Genomic DNA, 19,308 nt, shown 5'->3' with positions numbered 1-19,308 from the left:
TGAGAGGTGTATTAACTTCACGGTCGTAGTCGCTCCTGTGTTGCCTTTAGCAGTCGAGTGTATGCAGGCCGACGTTGTGTGCTCGAGACTGAGTAGCAACAGTGCGAGGAGGTGGATAATGTTGCAGTCACAAGTAGCAAGTCAACTATTCAATGTGGACCATCCAACGAAGAAGGCGTTACTGCCGATGTAGGCGTATCCAGATCAAAGTGGGCGTTTTTTTTGCCAAGGTAGGCATGTTCACATCACGTTCGAAGGTCACCAATGTGGGGAAAGTAGTTATACACAATGTCAACCTTCATCTATGAAAAGGTACCCCGACATAGAGTTGAGTTAACATGTCTTATATACTAGTGAATTGTAGTTGTAATTTTGTAGTGGTAGATACGCTACAGTTATCAATTATAGGCAACTTAATTCTCAAACCGTGAAAGATAAGTTCCCTTTACCGTGTACAGATGATCTTTTGGGATCAACTATCAGGATTCAACTTATTCTGCATACTTGATGCTTGTCAAGGTTTCAATCAAATACCTATTTATAATGAATCATCTTGAAAAGCAGCATTTACTACACCTGATTGCCGTTTTGAACCCACACGTTTATTTTTTGAATTGTCTAATGGTCCAGCTGTTTTCCAACGATGCATGTCAAAGGCACTTGGTGACCTACTGTGTAAAGGCGTTACATGCTTTATTGACAATTTTTTCGGATCTGTGGATTTTAAGGATATAATTTTAAAACTTAGAGCAGTACTTCAAAAATTAAGTAATGCTGGAATAACGCTGAAGCTGCCCAAATGTGAATTTGCTATGCCTGATGTTGAATATTTGGGATTTATTGTTAGTTCAGAGGAATTAAACCAGGTCCAAGAAAAGTTGCTGCAAAATTCCCTGCTCTGCGATCAAAGCATGAATTTGGATGATTCTTAGATTTGACTAGTTTTTTTTCGCGTTTTATAGAAAGATACACTACCATCGCATCCCCACTTACTCGTTTGCTTAAAAATGGTCATGCATGTACATGGAATTCCGAGCATCAGACGGTGTTTGATTAGTTACGGACCATGTTAACGTCAGAGCCAATTTTGAAATTATTCGACCCTCGTGATGAAACTGAGCTTCATACAGGCGCAAGTTCTTCAGGATTAGGAGGAATGTTACTTCAATGGGATTCAAATAATGCACTACGTTTAGTTTATTGTGTAAACAGGCGCACTTCTCCCGATGAAGAAAATTACCACTCAAGCAAATTAGAACTGTTAGCTGTAGTGTGGGCACGTAGCCGTCTTCGACCATTCCTTCTTGGCATTACGTTTACTCTTGTGACAGACTGCAGTGCGATTATTTATTTAAAGAGTCAACGTAATATGAAGCTACAAATGGCTCGATAGATTGAGCAGCTAAATGAGTTTAATTATGAAGTCAAGCACAAATCTGGTTCTCAAATTGCTCATATTTATGCTCTTAGTTAAGCTCCAATAATGAATGAAGAAGTGGAGCAATTGTCTGAAATCGATAAATAAACAAGATGAAAACAAAGATGGAATCAGTTGTATTGTATATTAGTACAGAAGAAGATAAAGTAGCTTTGATTCAAGCTCAAGATGAGGAACTTCAAAATATCATCAAGTGTTTGAAAAATTGTAAGCGTCGGACAAAAACCAAGAACTTTGAAAACAAATAGCAACTCATAAATGATATACTTTATCGCCTAGAAATAATTAATGGGAAGTATATAAAATTATTTGTAATGCCGAAATCGATGAGAAAATATCTTGCTGTTCGATTTAATGAACTCTCTGACCATTTTGAGGTTGATAAAGTAGTCTCACTTATCAAGCAACATCTGATTGTATTTTCTTCGAATGAGAGAGTATATAAAGCAGCATATACAGCAATGTGTTAGTTGAGTCTTTACGAAAGTACCAGCAGGAAAAGTTCAGTATAAACTGAATCCAATGCCACCAGGCAAATGACCATTTGATATAATTCATTTAGATTTTATAGGACCCTTGAATATTACTGTAAATCGTAACACAGAATTGTTGGTTTTCGTAAACAATTTAACGAGATTTGTTTGCCTTCGGCCCTGTTCTAGTTGTTCAACAAGATGCGTATTAAGGTGTCTTGAAAATTTTATTAATGATTTTGGAAGCCCCAACAGGATAATAACGGATCGTGGAACTTGTTTTACGTCTTCTAATTTTAAGTAATACTGTATGAAGCATGGAATAAAACATACTTTAATTTGTAGTCAAAGACCAGCAGCAAATGGGCAAGTAAAGCAAACAAACCGCATTTTAATACCTATGATTTCTCTCAAGCTCACAATCCGACACTCACAGAGATTGGGACAAATTGCTTCCAGAAATTCAGCGTTGCATTAACTGGACTCCAAGCAAATCGACAGGAAAAGCTCTTTTTGAATTATTGTACGAACTTAAATCTAATAAATTTGATAATTTTCCCAAGGAGATGCTTCCGACCTCTGATGAGTATACGTCTCCCGAATTGCTGCGCCAAGAAGCACGAGACACTATTTTGAAATCACAAGAAAAAATTAAATTATCTTTCGATAAAAAGACATTGCGGTGTACATAAATCGGAGATGCACATAAATCGGAGATGCAGTCGTTGTGAAGAGACTTCCGGAGAAAACTGGATTGCGTACAAAAACGCAATCTCGCTATAGAGGCCCTCTTGGAGAAATGAAGGTCTTGCCATCCAACGTATATCAAGTCACAGATTTTAGAAAATCTGGACAAGGCCGCACAAGACGGGCTAATACTACAACTGCTCATGCATCTCAAATGAAATTATTTCATATTGTGAATGATGATGACGTATCACAAAATGATGACTCAATGTTTTATGAAGATGACGATGATAATGAACCCTTGATAATCACCGACTCGCTAGTTCTTAGATTTCTGAAGACACATTGGATGGGGTCAACCATTTATAGGATTGCTGAATGGAAGCAGCTAAATATTTTAAGGGCGAGCATAAGTATTAGAGTTTAATATGACTTGTTGCAACGTGCGTGAATATTGTTTTGAATTATTATGTTTCTATGTCTAGTTTGGATTCGAATACGATTAAATAAAGATATATTTAAAATATACGTTAAATATGCAATTTCGTTTTCTTTTCTAATATAGATCTTTCTTCTAATTTTTTTCTAACTCTTTTAGAAATTCAGCTTTTTTTTGTTTCATAAAATTCTTTTGGGATAGATGGCTTCTGAGAATTTGGACCATAAGCATCATCAGGAAACAATTTCCTTCATCTACATATTTTTGGTTTATTTTCTGTATCTCTTTTACGTTTTGCTGAAGGCTGTTCTCTTTTTTTTACAGAATTGACCTGGACTATTGGTAGTAATTTCCTTATAAATTTTGCTGTATTTCTCTTTGGTATTAAAAGTCAACAAAGAAGCATTGCATCTCACTTCATAAGACCCTTTAAAGAAAAGTTAATACTCTTTCTACCGACATGTTTCGCTATGACAGCGTTAAAAGATTCCACCGCATTATTAGTAGAGTTATAAAGTAAGCTTCTGGCATGGTTTGTCAAATTCCCTATAATTTCCATGATTTTAAACAAAATCCCACTTTCTTCTAATTCTGAGATATGATTTTGATTTATATCATTTCTATCATTACAAAAGTATGAAGCACAGTATGTATGGTCTCCAAAAACGTGTTATGGAGCGTTTTTCATATCCTTTATAAGATCAGCTTGTGCATTTAGTTGATCTTTTTTATGCTCTGAAGCCTTTACAATAGCATTTCTTAATCTTAGAATTCTTTTGTCTACCAATTTTCAGGGGTGATTGTGAGCCCAAGTCAAAATTCCGGAAAATTTCGGAGTTGAAAAAGAAAAGAAAAAAAAGTTTAAATTGAAAAAAATTTAAACAAGGTTTTTTCTCCTTTTTTCAATATTTCTTAGTTTACTTAAAATATATTTAAAATTTTACACATACCTATACCATTTATACATACCTTTGATGACCTGGAGAAGCAATTAAAATTTACAAATATGTCTTTCTTTCTTGAGTTTATGATTATAACAACTATTTACTGATAAAAAATGAATAGGAATCATGAATATAAGCTTATAAAGTATCTCTCTGACTCTCCCTTACAAACAAATAAAATAAACTGTGTTTTTAAGTTCCACCTTTGAAAATTTGATTTCCGGAAACTTCTGTGATTAATGATTTTTTTAAATGTCTGAACCTTAGACCTTGGGAAACTTCCGGATCACAGTTAGCGAAAATTCCGGAAATCCGGAGCACAATCAGCCCTGAATTTGCGAACTGCAGCATGTCCTACTTTTGTATTTCTTGCTACCTCTCTCAATTTGTTGCAGAAATTTTTTAAGAGGTGGTTCCGACACTCAATTTTTTTCAGTGTCGAAGGTGCTGAATGGGTTAGCTTCCAAAACTTTTTTTTACACATTACTGTCACCGTCTCCAATCATGGCTACATATATTACACCATATAATGGCATGTTTTGAAGAAAACCTTGAACAATAATGTCTGCTACCATTAAAGTAGAGCTGCCTTCCCAATTTTTATAACATTTGTGATGAGGCAGGCACTTCAACCTCTTTCCTTTGGGAAACTTTGCAGGTAAGACAATATTTATTTCGAACTTGTAGGTGTAGCACTTTTTTAGTTTGATAACCAACTATGGCAGCCTACAAGAAAAATCAGAATATTAGCTTTCTTTTTTTATTTAAAAAAATCTTATGTTCAAATATTTGTTCCTATTTCTTACTAATGTTAACTGCTAATAATTCATTTTAATTGATAATATGTAAGTTTATGCGAACAAAAATATAATTCGAACTCTTAATAATGAAATATAAATTATAAACAAATATTAATAAAATATAAATCGAATACTGTATACTTATGGTCGGAATTATAAATGATTTTATATATTCTGCTGGTTTATCATGACCTAAACTTGTTAAATTAAATTTAAAACGAAAAAAAAAACGGTAATATTTTTCATAATTAAAAAATAAGCATGTTTTTCAAATATTAAGGTCCTTTCAAATATAAATGTTGAGTAATGAATTTGAAAAAGTGAAGAGGCAAATAAAAATTTTCAAACATAGTAAAAGTTTATTTCTTAAGAATAACTGTTAGTTATCAAATATTATGCATTATTTTGCTTCGTTAGAAATAATTAGTCAGATCAAGTCAGTAAGTCAGAATAAATAAGCCAAAGTCAGATCAAGATTTTAAAATGCAAAAAAGTTTAAGGGGGAGACTTTGAGAGAATATGACTGTGATAAACTTAAAAATGAAATGATAAGACTTGAATATTGTGAAAACGTAAAGGAACAGTTGAAATTAAAGAATTGTAACAATACTGTGATGTAACAATACTGTGACAATGTAACAATACTGTGAAAAATAAATGGAAATGTATAAAAGACAGTATCTGTAACGCTGCCAACGCTGTGATTGGTAAAGTAACTAAGAAACAGGTTAAGGATTGGCATGATATTGATTGTGCCATCGCTAATGATAAAAAGAATGTTGCATTTAAACATATGATACAAGCACACACTAGAAATAGTGCAGAGGAGTACCATAGTTGCAGAAAAGAGGTGAAGAAACTCTTTAGGCAAAAAAAAGGGCCTTTGATGAAGAATTGTTTAAAGATGTTGAACATTTGAAATCCATTAATGAATGCAGAGCATTCTATCGGAAAATTAACCACAGTCGATTGGACTTTAAACAGACCTCTAGTCTATGCAAAAACAAATTTGGTGAGATTATTACTGATAAACAAGACATTTTAAAACGATGGCATGAACATTTTGAAGAACTTCTTAAGGAAAATTATGAAGATGTTGAAATAGTTGCACCTGAATTCATATATGACACAGAAGTTGAGGCCCCAACTATTGAGGAGATCAGGGCTGCAATTAAAAACTTAAAGAATACGAAGGCTTCGAGACATGATCTTATTTCAGCAGAACTACTAAAAAATTGTGAGCCTACATTATTGATAAATTTATTTGAACTTATTAGAGACATTTGACATTCTGAAATTATGCCAACGGATTGGAATATCAGCATTTTGTGCCCAATTCACAAGAAAGGAGGTCCTATGAACTGTGCCAATTATCGTGGCATTAGTCTTCTTTGTATAACCTGTAAAATTCTATCTAGAATTTTATATCTGAGACTGTTACCGTTTATTGACTCACAAATAGGAAAATATCAATGTGGATTCCGTGCTGGAAAATCAACTAAAGATCAGATATTTTGTCTCCGTCAGATTTTTAGAGAAATCAATGAAATTTAACATTGAAACACATAATCTTTTTATTGATTTCAAGGCTGCTTGCAATGAATACTTTTAAAATACCTTCAAAACTCATTACATTGACGAGATTTATATTGAAAGATACAAAGTGTAGGATTAAGTTTCTGGGGTCTCTGTCAGAAAATCTTGACACGTTTACAGGTGTTCGACAGGGAGATTCTCTCTCTTGTCTTTTTTTTAATATTGCACTTGAGAGAGTTATTTGTGATTCAAACATCAATACCAGTGGTCACATTTTTAATAGATCAGTACAACTATTTGCATATGCTGATGATGTCGATATAATTGTTCGCTCCTTTCCTGCCCTGAAAGAAGCATTTCTTGCCCTTGCGGTAACTGCAAGGCAAATGGGCTTAGTCATAAATGTAGAGAAAACAAAATATATGTTATTCTCAAGAGACAGACTCCCAGACCCCTATCTTGAAATAAATTCTTATAGATTTGAAACAGTAAGGAGTTTTACTTATTTAGGATCAATTATTACGATTGACAACAGCTGAAATAAAAAACCGACTCTATCTGGCAAATAGGGCTGTCTATGGATTTATTAAATCTAGGTTTCTTTCTAGAAAAACAAAGCTCTTAATCTACAAAACTCTTGTCCGGCAGTCTTGACATACGCTTCTGAAGCTTGGACAGTGACAAAAGAGGAGGAAAATTGCATCGCAACATTTGAGAGAAAGATTTTGCGGAGTATACTTGGAGGTGTAAATGAAAACAATAACTGGAGAAGGAGATTTAACTTTGAACTGTACAAGATTTATAAACAACATGATATTATTAAATACATAAAAATAAATAGAATGAATTGAATGCCCCACGTGACTCGAATGAGTGATGACAATACAATAAAAAAGATATTGCTTTTTAGACCCACTGGAACAAGAAAACGGGGAAGGCCGCGGTTGAGATGGGCTGACTCAGGGGAGTCTGATTTTCTCACTATTAAGGAAAAGAATTGGAGATCTAAGGTAAATCGGAAGTCGTCATGGAGAAATCTTCAGAGGAAGGCATTGGCTCACATTGGGCCGTCTGGCCAACTATGATGATGATGATGAGAAATAATAAATTAAAGAAAGGGATTTTAAATTTATTTGATTGATAGATAATTGTTTTTATTTATCCCAAAGACAAATTGTGGCCTTCAACTCGTTATACATACATACTTGGCCAAAGGATATGTGAGAAGGCCTTTTCATTTCCCTTCTAACCACCAGTAAGAGTTCGGGCCGAAATATAGAGCACCTCCAAAACCCGTTCCACTGTCTCCCCTACATTTTTGGTAGGGGTTTGTGTACTTCCTGGGGTGTTAAGTAACCCGAAACTAATCGACTAACCACTGTCACAAAAGGGGGATTGCAACCTGCGAGGGTCAACTAGCTTTCAAAAGATATCAGAAGAAACTCACTCTACATCTTATATTATGCTTTTTCTCGTTCTAAGAAAAACTCAAAAAATATTTTTTTTTAAACACTAAAACGACTTTATTTATTTTCAAAATGGTTTTATCATTTTATTTAACATGCACTTTTTCTAATTATATCTTGAATTGTTTATTATTTTGATTTGATTATTTAGAGAACTAATAATAACCACAGTATTTAAATTTATAAAATTTTACTATTTAGTCATATGAAAGCAATTCATGTAAAGTAACTACATTAAAAATAAATTTATATTTTCTCTATAAATCAAATAAAGTTTGTTAGTTTTTTTAAAGATTGATTTGCTAATTTGTGAAACTTTTTATGTTATGAAACTTTTTCACCTTGAGATCAAGATTTTATTTTTTTATTACTTATTTAATTTTTTTCTTTCAATTACAATTCAAATATGAATATTTTTCACAACCTTTTTTTAATTTTAATTAATTTTTTTCAATTCTTTTAACGATTGTTACATCGTTTTGAAACTAATTAAATTTTTCCACTTTAAAAAACTATGTTGACATTTAATACATTGTTTACACAAATATTGTTGCTTACTGTGCAAATTTGATTTAGACTTAAATATTTGAATTTTGCAATTTGAATTAACTAAATTAACCTTCACTAGAAACTCACTTCATTTTAATTATTACTCTTGCTAACTACATTTATTATTGTACAAATAACACCGAACTGGAATTATGATTCGATCTTAAAAAATAAACACCGGGGATATTTGTCATTTGTCACAAATTGAAACATCAAAATTAAAAATTATTCAATTTAAAGATCACAAAATTTTAAGTCATATTAAGACAGATCCAGTTTCCAATTATATCACTTAACTTATTCTAATAACTTAGCTCGGATACATAAAAAACTTCACCCACAAACTCATATTCATAATTTCTACTTAATTGTAGTAACTTTAAAAACTTATCACAAAGATATTATTTAACAATAATGCAAAAAAAATCCTTATTGATCTAAAGCAGTTATTTAGTATACATTTATTAAACTGCATATTTTGAGAGCACAGTTTTATATGAAGTTTATTTTAAAGGAATAAAGGAAAATATAACTTATTTATTAAAAAGCGAATATATTTCATTTATCAGCTTTTGGTTGTTAAACGGTACTTATATTTTATCAAATAATTTTTATCAAGTAATATCTTGCGATTACTTCATATAATAAAGGAACTTCATTTTTAGTTTTAAGCCTTTAACTTAAAATTATTATAACCATAATAATAATAACGAAAAATAATGGTAAAAGAGGGTATCAATTGTTAAACGGTACTTATATTTTATCAAATAATTTTTATCAAGTAATATCTTGTGATTACTTCATATAATAAAGGAACTTCATTTTTAATTTTAAGCCTTTAACTTAAAATTATTATAACCATAATAATAATAACGAAAAATAATGGTAAAAGTGGGTAATAAACACATTTTATTTGTAAATGCCGTAAATAAAAGGACAAATAAATAACTTACAAAAGTATAACTTATTTCTAAGAAGTTCCTTAAAAACTATCTTTAATAAGCTTTATAATTTTCTGAACGTAGAAGTAAAATTATAACAAAATTGATGTTAACTCTTTCATTTCAGTTTTGAGGGTTCATAAAAAATACCATCATTTCTGTTGTAATACTAAATTATAACATTTTCGACTAATAAGCTGAAGTGACAGTTTAAATTTATTTTTCTAATAGATCATTTCGATGGATCAATTAAAAACAACAAAATAAAACAATTCTATGTTACATTTTAATATATAGATTTGTGAAGCTGCTTACTGTAATTAATATAATATAAATATAAATATTTATCTTATTAATATAAATATTTATCAAAATAATCTAAATTAATTTATAAAAAAGTATGATACCGAAATTTTTGAAAGAAAATGCATTTATTGATTTTCATTAAAACTTACAACATAACAACAGATTGAAACAAGTTTACTTTACAAAATTTTATCAAATACAAAAATACAGAAAATTATGGTTATCTAGGAGATATATTCATATAGATGGTATGCTGGCTAACCCTGGGAGGTTTTCGTGTTTTTCCTCTTTATGTAATGCTAATGCGGGTTAGTTTTCTTATATTTTAATTAACTATAACTACAATGATTAAAGTTTGTAGTGCAGAAATTTCTACTCAGAACACTCTTCTCCAAGAATGGCACAGGAGGGTCAGGGAAGAGAAATTAAAATAACACATTGATTACATATTTTGTTCTAGCGAAAAATTGTGAATAAAAATTACATTACACATTTTTAATATGAATTCAAAAAATTTCTCGTTATTAAATAGGTACATAAGATATTGCATAACTACAACTCTTAATATATATTTTTAGAATATTGCGAAAAAAAGTTTTAAAAAGTGTATTAATTAGGAATTACAGATTAATGTTAAAGTAATAAAAAAAGACTAATAGTTTCAAAATCTAGTGAATCAACTAAGGAATCAGGTTTGAAAATATCAAAACCAGTTTGACTATCTGAAGTAACAAAGAGAAGCTTAACTCTAAGAATTACAACTTAATTTTATTTTTAATTTATGGTGGGTCATTCTCACAAAAAGGTGATTTTTTAAGTCCCTTAGTAATAAATATTAGGAAATGCAGCAGATTTCTTAATATTTTTCTTCATCATTTTTCGTGAAGTTCTAACTAACAAATCATATGCATTTCTGCTAAATGTATTTAATATTTCATTCTTATTTTTTAATAAACATAACTTCAAAATCCCTTCCGTGGACGTCCCTACGTCTGTGACACAAAATAATTTTTAATGGCTGTTAAACAATCTAAATGTTATTTTAATGATTTTTGTAGTTTTACTTAGTTAAATGTTTATAGTAACTTTTTATTTAATATTTTTTTTAAAAAATTTATTTTTATAAAATAAATGACTAGTAAACTTTGTCCATCAAAAATGAAATCTCCCTCCATGGACATTTAACATAGTTCGGTAAATATGCAATAAAGGGCAGCATATGCGAAATCCCTATAAGACAGCTTCGGGGAAAGGTAACCATTCCATTTTCTATTGTTAACTATCAGTTGTTTTTGTTCTCTTTGGTGTCAATTTTGAATAGTTGTGTTCAACTGGGGTTTGGCAAAGTTCTCACCGTATACTCCATGGACATCATAAAGAAGGTAAGAGAAAATTGTTTTATTTTTGATAGATGAATTTTAGATTGCAAAAATAGCATATTTAATAAAAAGAACTGCCCCATTTTTGTAACTTTAAAATTAAAAATCAGTAAAATTCAAGAACTAGTTTTTGTCTCCTCCGTGGACATGACAATTCCACGAATTCCACGGAGGAGAAGAGACAATGTGTTAGATAACCATAATACAATTTTAATAATTAAAAAACTATTTTCTTTTATATGATATTTTTTAAAATGGAACAAATGTGTTAATTTGTTTGTATTTTTAAAGAAAATCAAGTAAGTTTAACTTTTTCTTATCGGAGAAGTAAATATTGACAATTTTTCTAAATAATTTCTGTGATGTTTAACATTTTTTTCTCTTCAAATTTTAGGAAAAAAATGGCAAAACCAAGATGTAAAAAAAGAAAGCAATCAAATGTTGCAAAAGAGAAGACAGAAATTAAATGAAAACCCTATATTGTTTGAAGAAAGTAAGAAAAAAAAAGAGCAAGAAACTTTAAAATCTGTATCAGAAAAAGATTTAACAGAAAAATCGTGATTAAATGTACTTAAATTTTTAGAAATTGATAGAGTGCCCAGGGAAAAAAGAAACAATAGCAAGAAGAAAGGAGAAAAAACAAAAACGTCATTTGGATGACAGTATGTTTAACTTGCATAAAATGTTCATAAAAGAGAACCCTCAACACTCAACTTTCATGTGGAGTCTGAATTTTTATTTCAATAGTCTTTACATTTTAATTTATTAATATTCAGTAAGAGTTACTTAAAAAATTGTACACTTAGGTAAAAAATGAATGTTTCCTTTCATAGCAGCATGCTTAATCGGAAGTAGCTCTATCTCTAATAATGAAATATTTTATTATTTACTTATTAATGTTAAACTCATATCAGTAGTACCCAATAATTAATGAATTAATCTTCATTGACATTTTATATTTTATAACATAAAATGTCTCCTCCGTTGACTATTACCTCTCCTCCGTGGACAGAATTTAAAATATTTTAAATCTTGTAAAAAATAAAATAGAAAACTTGACCATTATTATAAGGACATATAACAAAAATGAATAAAGGCATTTATGTGATTTTTATCACTTTTTCAATTACTTTAATTTTAGAAAATTTTTTAGTCTATTTATACCTTTTCAGTGAGAATGACCCTGGTGATGAAATTTCGTGGTGATTATAATAATCACATTTCTCATTCTTTCTATTTCATCTGGCAAACTGATTTCAATATTTTCAGTGTTGCATTCCTAAGCAGCGATTCATTATACTTTGATACCATTTGTATTTTTCTCTCGTGAATATTAATTATGTCCACTAATGTTCTTTTACTTCCTTTTTTTTAAAGAATTTTACAATACATGCGTATACTTTCATATTCTTCTTCATTTCCTGATTTAAATAAAAATTTGTTCATGTTTGGATGATGTCTGGTCTTGTGTACTAGCTATTTTTTTCCCTTACCGTGGAAAAACAAACTATCCCAGCTATTGTTGTAATTAAAACTATTTATGGAATGGAAAAATTGCAACCTTTTAAATTTTTTGAATGTAAATGTTTTTTTAAACCTACAAATGAGTGCACGATATACTTTTTTTTAAAGAAAAAAGGAAAACTGCAGTGTTGTCATTAATATATTTATATATTATAGTATATTGGAAGATCTTTACGTCATTGTCTTGATTTTAACTTCTCTCACTTTATTCAGAAGATCTTTTTTAATTCTGAAATATCTTTAAAAAACAAGGCAAAAAGTTTAGAAAAGGGGAATAATGTATTTAAAAAATAAAATTCTCTCTCAAAATGAATAAAAGCAAGAAAATTATTACTACTAAGTACATAAAATGTATATAGAATGAACGAATTATCAGCGAATATAATTTCCATAATAAATTACAAACTTATAAATAAAAAGTAAGCTATCGGTTTTTAAAACTCTCCCCATATCAGTTCTTCAAAAGGACAGAGAGAGAAAAAGATTTTCAAAAAGAGTTGAACAGAGTTAAAGTATTTGGGAGGGCGGGAGCAAGACCACCTATGGAGAAGATTACACTGCTATCTTTTCTTGGAGAATGAACTTGGGGGTGGAAGTTGCCTTCCTCGCTTACTCAAAGGTAGAAAGTGACTTGAGTTTCAAAGGCAGTATTACAAAAAGTAATAAAGATTTTAAAAAAATTGACCTACATTTTCGTGGATAGGAAAGATTGAAAAAATTATTAGTATTTTTTTTAATTGATCACTCCGATTCTTAAACAAGAAAAATTGATTCAAAGTATTACAAGCCCGCCATAGACTTTACATGTTAAAAGCAGAATTGAGGAGTCTGCTTGGTTCAGCACTTTTCTCCCGGCAGCCACGATTGAGGAAGCGACTTTCTGATCATATGAGCTTGCCCCGTGCTCTTTGTTCGCTAAGCATACATACATATGTTTGTATGTTTACATATATATATATCAAAAATCTTGTTATTAAACAAAAAATAGTGATAAGAGATAATTATGTTTGTCACAAAAATATTTTTGTAAATATGTCTGAAATATCTTAGTTCGGATGTATAAAAATAATTTTATTTGTATTAATTTTGAGTAGGACTAAAAAATTTTTTTGCTCAGAGTTGCAAAAATGGATAAAAAAACTTATAACAACATATTTCAAAAGGAGCAAATGTCTCCTCATGTACTTAATTAAAGAAATTAAAATAACTAAAAATTATCTCTGGTTAATTTTTTAAGAATAAGTTTGAATAATCCAAACATATAAACAAGTAACAATTATGATACGATTAAAGAATTTTTTAATAAACATTTTAAAATGCCATGCTGCCAATCAAATTGATACTAAATAAATAAAAAATAGTGTATATTGATAGATTACTTAAGTATTGTAGAAACAAAAATATCTCTTATCTATTATATTTTTATACAATTTATGAAATAAAAAATTATTGCAGACTTACTGCGTAAGAAAGTGAAGAATAATTTGTTCTTCAGGATCTTTCGTCCCAAGTTCCATCTGCAATGACGGTTAGTAAAGGTACTCCTTCTGCATCCACATCACCTTTTTCAAGACCTAATTGTTTTTCCTCTTCAACGGCTCTCTTCATCTCCACTTGAGCGTATTTGTCCCATGCCTTTGCTACCTTACTATGTTCTTTATCATAAGTTTTAGAAGACATAGGAGGAATATTTAAAAAAACTTATGAATTCCTCGAGGATAGAAAAACCGATTCCTATTGTGTCAATTACAGCAGCTGTATTAATACTGACTGATGTGGCGTCTGAATCCTCACTCCAAATTGACTTTTCTAAATTGCACACAGCACATTTCAATTTGAAATAACTTTTTAACCTTTTTCTTGCCTCAGAAACAACTTTCATGTGCGGGAGGTTGCAACTTGGTGGTGTGTGGGCATTGAGAAGTTGCATTTGCAGCACAAAAAAGCTAATACCCACGATTCTCCATCCACTAAGCTCAAAATCCGAATAATTTTCTACTGGAGATTCGATGAAGGAAGTGTCTTCCACCTCCTTCCTGCAATTAGGAAAAATATTCATTAAGAAATAATGATAGTAAAAAAAATTCAAAAATACAATTTTTAAAGAAATTTTAATACTTAAATGTCATTATAGAGATATTAAATTTAATGTATTAAAACAAGGACTGTGGAGTAGGAGTCGCAGATACTTTTTCAGATCTCGGAGTTGAAGACAATGATATTATTTTGCACAAAATACCTTTAATTAAAATCGTAAATAAAAAAATAGAAATGCAAAATTTTATGTCAACATTTACTTAGAAATAATATTAATACTTTCCTAGCATAAAAATTTTATATTGGATGATTACTTAAATCATACATTTTTCCTGGCCTAAAAATTTAATATTGGATGATTACTTAAATCTAAGGTTGGCAAGTTTCTGTCGAGAGGGTTAAAATCACTGGTAGAAACCGGTTAAAACTGGCATGACAGAAATTCAGAAAATGACATAAAAATAAGTACTAAGATTGACATACAATGAATAATTCATAGAAAAAACAATTAAATGTTAAACAAAGTACAATTTATTTACAAAATTATCAACATTCAAAATCAAATATTACATTGTTTGCACTCTGCAGTAATCTATAACAAAAGACAAGTTTTGATGCAGTTTCTAAACCTAAACAATTTCTCAATTTGCTATGCACGAACGAGAAATTTGAGAAGATTCTCTCAAGTCCAGCAGAACTAGCAGGCATTGCCATCAAGGAACAAGCAAGATTTGTGAGACTTTCATCTGTTGCATATTTTTTAAAACTGAACCACCATGCAGCAGCTGGGGTAGTTGTCAAAACTTGACTAGAAAAAACACTAACGTAAGATGGTGCACAGCTTGCAACACGAACAAACAGTAATAAACAAATGGAAAGGGGTCAAATCAAGACGGCCAAAAAAGCGAGTTATTCAAAGTCTAGCAACCATGTCACCTTTTTTAACAATATATCGCTAAATAACTAGAACAAATTCTCACTTCAAACTCACCAGAATTACATAATAACATTAATATCTTATGAAATACGACAGATTTGAGCTCAGAAATTATTTGATTTATTTCCTTTATTGAAAACAAAATTATCCGTTTGAAAATATCGCCTCACAGAATAACATGTAGTAAGCAGCTGCAAACTTTCTAACCGGAACTAAAGCAGGCATACAGCTCGAGATTGTTATTGTTTACATTTCTACTGAAAACACCATCCATTCAGTTAGGTTAAGAGTTAAATAATAATAATTACTGAATTTCATAGTTTAATATAATAAACTAAAATCTAGTATTTATACTTATTATTACATTACTTTATTCCTTATTTTATATAAATATTTGATATACTGCACTCTTTATATTTAATATAAACAAAATAATATATATTTACAAACAATGAATTAAAAAGTTTGTTACAGTTACATGGAGTTACATTTTTCAGTTTACTTAAACAAAATGTCATTAAGCAATTACAAGAACTATAGATGTTTTTTTAGTTCCTGCCAGTTTTTACCGGTTACAACCAGTTCTGTCACTGGCGTGGCAAAAACCAGTTTCTGCCGGCAAAAGGCCAACCCTGCTTAAATCATACAATTTTGCTAGCCTAAAAATTTTTTTTACAGTAATTTCCGGTAAATAGGCCGCACCCGCAAAAAACATCGTTAAAAATTTCAATTTTCATCTTATAAGCCGCACCGTCGTAAAGGCCGCACTTTCGTTTTTTCGATCGATCATCGATTTTTATCAAATATCACATGTGTGAAAATACACATAAAAAATAATAATCTTTAAAACATAAACTCTATACTTAGAAAAAAGTTATTGATAAATATTTTTTTATGTATACTCATTACATTATCATCCTCATTTTTATGTATACTTATCATGAAAAGAAAGAATTGAGAATGATCCTAAGTTAAGGATGTGTATGCGATAAAAAATAAACTAATCACAAAATAAGTCAGCATTTATTTATTTATACTTTTCAAATATTTTTGAGCATATATCTATTCAAAACCATCGAAATCTGATTCCTCACTGGCTGGATATTCAGCACTTAATCTGATCCTTTTTTCTTTTTTTTTTCTTAGAAGAAATTTTTATTAACAAGAGAAAAAAAAATCAGTATAATTCTCTTTTTATTTGAATTTTATTCTGATGAAGTAACTTTATTTTATCTTTAAAATAAAAATAAAAAAAAAACATGAAAACAAATCTGAGTCAAAGGAAACATCTGTTTCTAAAAGCAGTTTAAAATAAAGGGAAAAGTAAAAACATCTGCATTTCCAATGAACAAAATAAAGAAATGCAAGTTGGAAGAAACTGATAAATCAATCTTGACAGCTGTGGAAATGCTCTACTCATTTGTCCCCATTTTTTCCCCCTCCAGTTTGACCATAAATTAGCCACACCCTTTTGAAATTGAAACTACCAAGTGGGATACAAAATGAATTCTATCCCTTTTGAGGCTTCTTTTTATTCGACGTAAATCAATCTCTTTTGTTTTTTATTAGATATTAATTGCTTTTTTTTTTTATTATTTGATAGCTAGTTTTTATTTTTAAATCATATTTAGTTGTTAGCATGTTTTTTAATCATTATTAGTTGTTAGCTTACAAAAAATACATATTGTTATTTCTAAAATATAGATAATTGTTTTAATTAATGAAATTTCTTAAGATGGGACATTTTTAAATTCACCCCATCATAATCTACGATCAAAACTGAACTAAATTTATCGTAATTAATTAATTTTCGGAAATTAACAGTATAATTTAATTATCGTAATATATGGGCGCCAAATTGGAATTTCCGAAAGCGATCCGAAATTCGGCAAATTAATTTAAAAAAATAAGAAAGAAAAACGTTACCAGAGTAAACACTACGAATTAGGTTCATTATTTTGGAAAATTTTCGCTAAACATCTGACTTTGAATAAATTCACCATGATAAAAAAATTCTCACTTGTGGGATGGGATAAAAAAATTCTACATATAGGCCGCATCGGCGTACAGGCCGCGCATCGTGACAGCCCAACTTTTAAACGCGTATAGGCCGCATCCTATTTACCGGAAATTACTGTACAGCAAGTTAGACTCGTGTTCATAAAGTCAGGAGTCGGAGTCGAATATCTATAATCAATTCAGCAGCCCTTATTTAAATAATGCAAAAAAAAGTTACAAATATATATTACATGTGTGACATTTATTGTATAGTTTTAAATTAGTGATAGTTAAAGCAATAAAAAATATGAGTACAGACTGCCTTCCACATGAAATTTGCATGATTAAGTCATTAACTTTAAAATAAAATATTTTTCTAAAATTAGATATTTATTATATTTATTAGAGCATTTCTTTTATCTTTATAATTATGGTTTTAACATTGGAAAATAATCACAATTAACTATGATATAATAAGTTTAAATAAACAAACTGTTTGTGAAGGTATAAGACATGCTCTAAGCATACATTTTATTTAAATTAAATTATTGCTATTTTTTGACGAAACTAATTTAAATATGAAAAATAGCATGATATTTATACAACTTTAATAAGAGGTACATAAAACTAAACTGGAAGTATTTCAAAAAATCTCTTGCATAAATTATAAATAAAATAAAATAGTTACCTTTTTTCTCTCCATTCCATAAGATTGGTTCCTCTCTTTTTCGTTCGCTTACTGGACAAATGCAACCTTTTTCTAATTTTACATTTTCCTATATTAGCAATCTCAGATAATCTATAACAAACTTTCCTTGGCAAAATCTAAACATGAAAGACAAACAGAAATACACGCGGATTCACGCAAGAAAAAGGTGAAATCACAGTGAAAGCTGGCTTCAACCTCACTGTGAGTAATCCTGTTGGGAGAAATTTTCACTGTGGGTAATCCTGTTGAAAAGGGTTTCAGAAGGGGAAGGAAATTTGGAGTCTGTTGATTAGAATCATTGAAACTAATTTACGATTTATGTAATATGTATAAAACCTAGAATTAAAATATTAATCTTAAGTTAAAGAGAATTTCTTAAGCTTTTAATCTATCTTAAAATGTTTCCAAAAATGCTAAAAATAAACTTGCAATTAAAGCTTATCTCCTAAATTTGAGGCTTTTAAAGAACATGTTTGTTTTAAAAATACTTAAAATCTTTCAACTAAAAATTTTGTAAGGAAGCTTAATAGTAGATATTTCAAAGCATACAATGAAGCAAAAAAATTCCAAAATAATAATTAGTGACTAAATAAAGAGTAGTCTAAGGATCATATAATTCTCCATAGGTTAACATAGGGAACGAGGAAAGTAGAATCTCACTCCAAGACACCCTTATTGATAGATAGATATAAGATGTTTGTTATCAAGAACATGGAACATAAATTTCTACACAGTGTTGGAATCTTGGGGATAAATGTAATTTTTCCATGACAAAAATATTTCCACCCCAGTCACATTAGCTCATCTTGATGGCCTGGAATCTTGTTTCATTGATATAAATAATGATTCCCTGATTAATGACATTAGTTCCTCACGACCTCTCCATAGCCTGTGGAAATACATTTTACCCTAATTTGACCCTCTCATCAGCCACATAAGTTATGCACAAGGCCGGATTAAGCGTACGCGGGGCCCTAGGCCATTCAAATTTTTGGGGCCCTTAGATTAAATTTTTTCTTGTATATTTTTTATTTATTCAAATATAAAAGTATTTATGCATCTTTTCATTTAAGAAAGCATATTTAAAATAAAAATAAATAATAATAAATTAAATTTTACTTTTATTTGTTAAATTAGAACTAAAA

The 19,308-nt window shown here is 29.8% G+C and overlaps 1 protein-coding gene and 1 pseudogene across 3 annotated transcripts in view; both read right to left on the bottom strand.

Annotated features, from left to right (window-relative positions):
• Nucleotides 1–19,308, bottom strand: part of LOC107452153 (rho guanine nucleotide exchange factor 17) — a 264,039-nt gene that overhangs the window by 41,344 nt on the left and 203,387 nt on the right. The gene's annotated exons all lie outside the window — the stretch shown is intronic.
• Nucleotides 1,990–18,110, bottom strand: LOC107452154 (uncharacterized; annotated as a pseudogene).

This window comes from Parasteatoda tepidariorum, chromosome X1, assembly GCF_043381705.1.
Source record: "Parasteatoda tepidariorum isolate YZ-2023 chromosome X1, CAS_Ptep_4.0, whole genome shotgun sequence".
Taxonomy (NCBI): Eukaryota; Metazoa; Arthropoda; class Arachnida; order Araneae; family Theridiidae; genus Parasteatoda; species Parasteatoda tepidariorum.
Note: the sequence above shows the minus strand (reverse complement) of the source record. Positions and strands in the feature narration are given on the sequence as shown.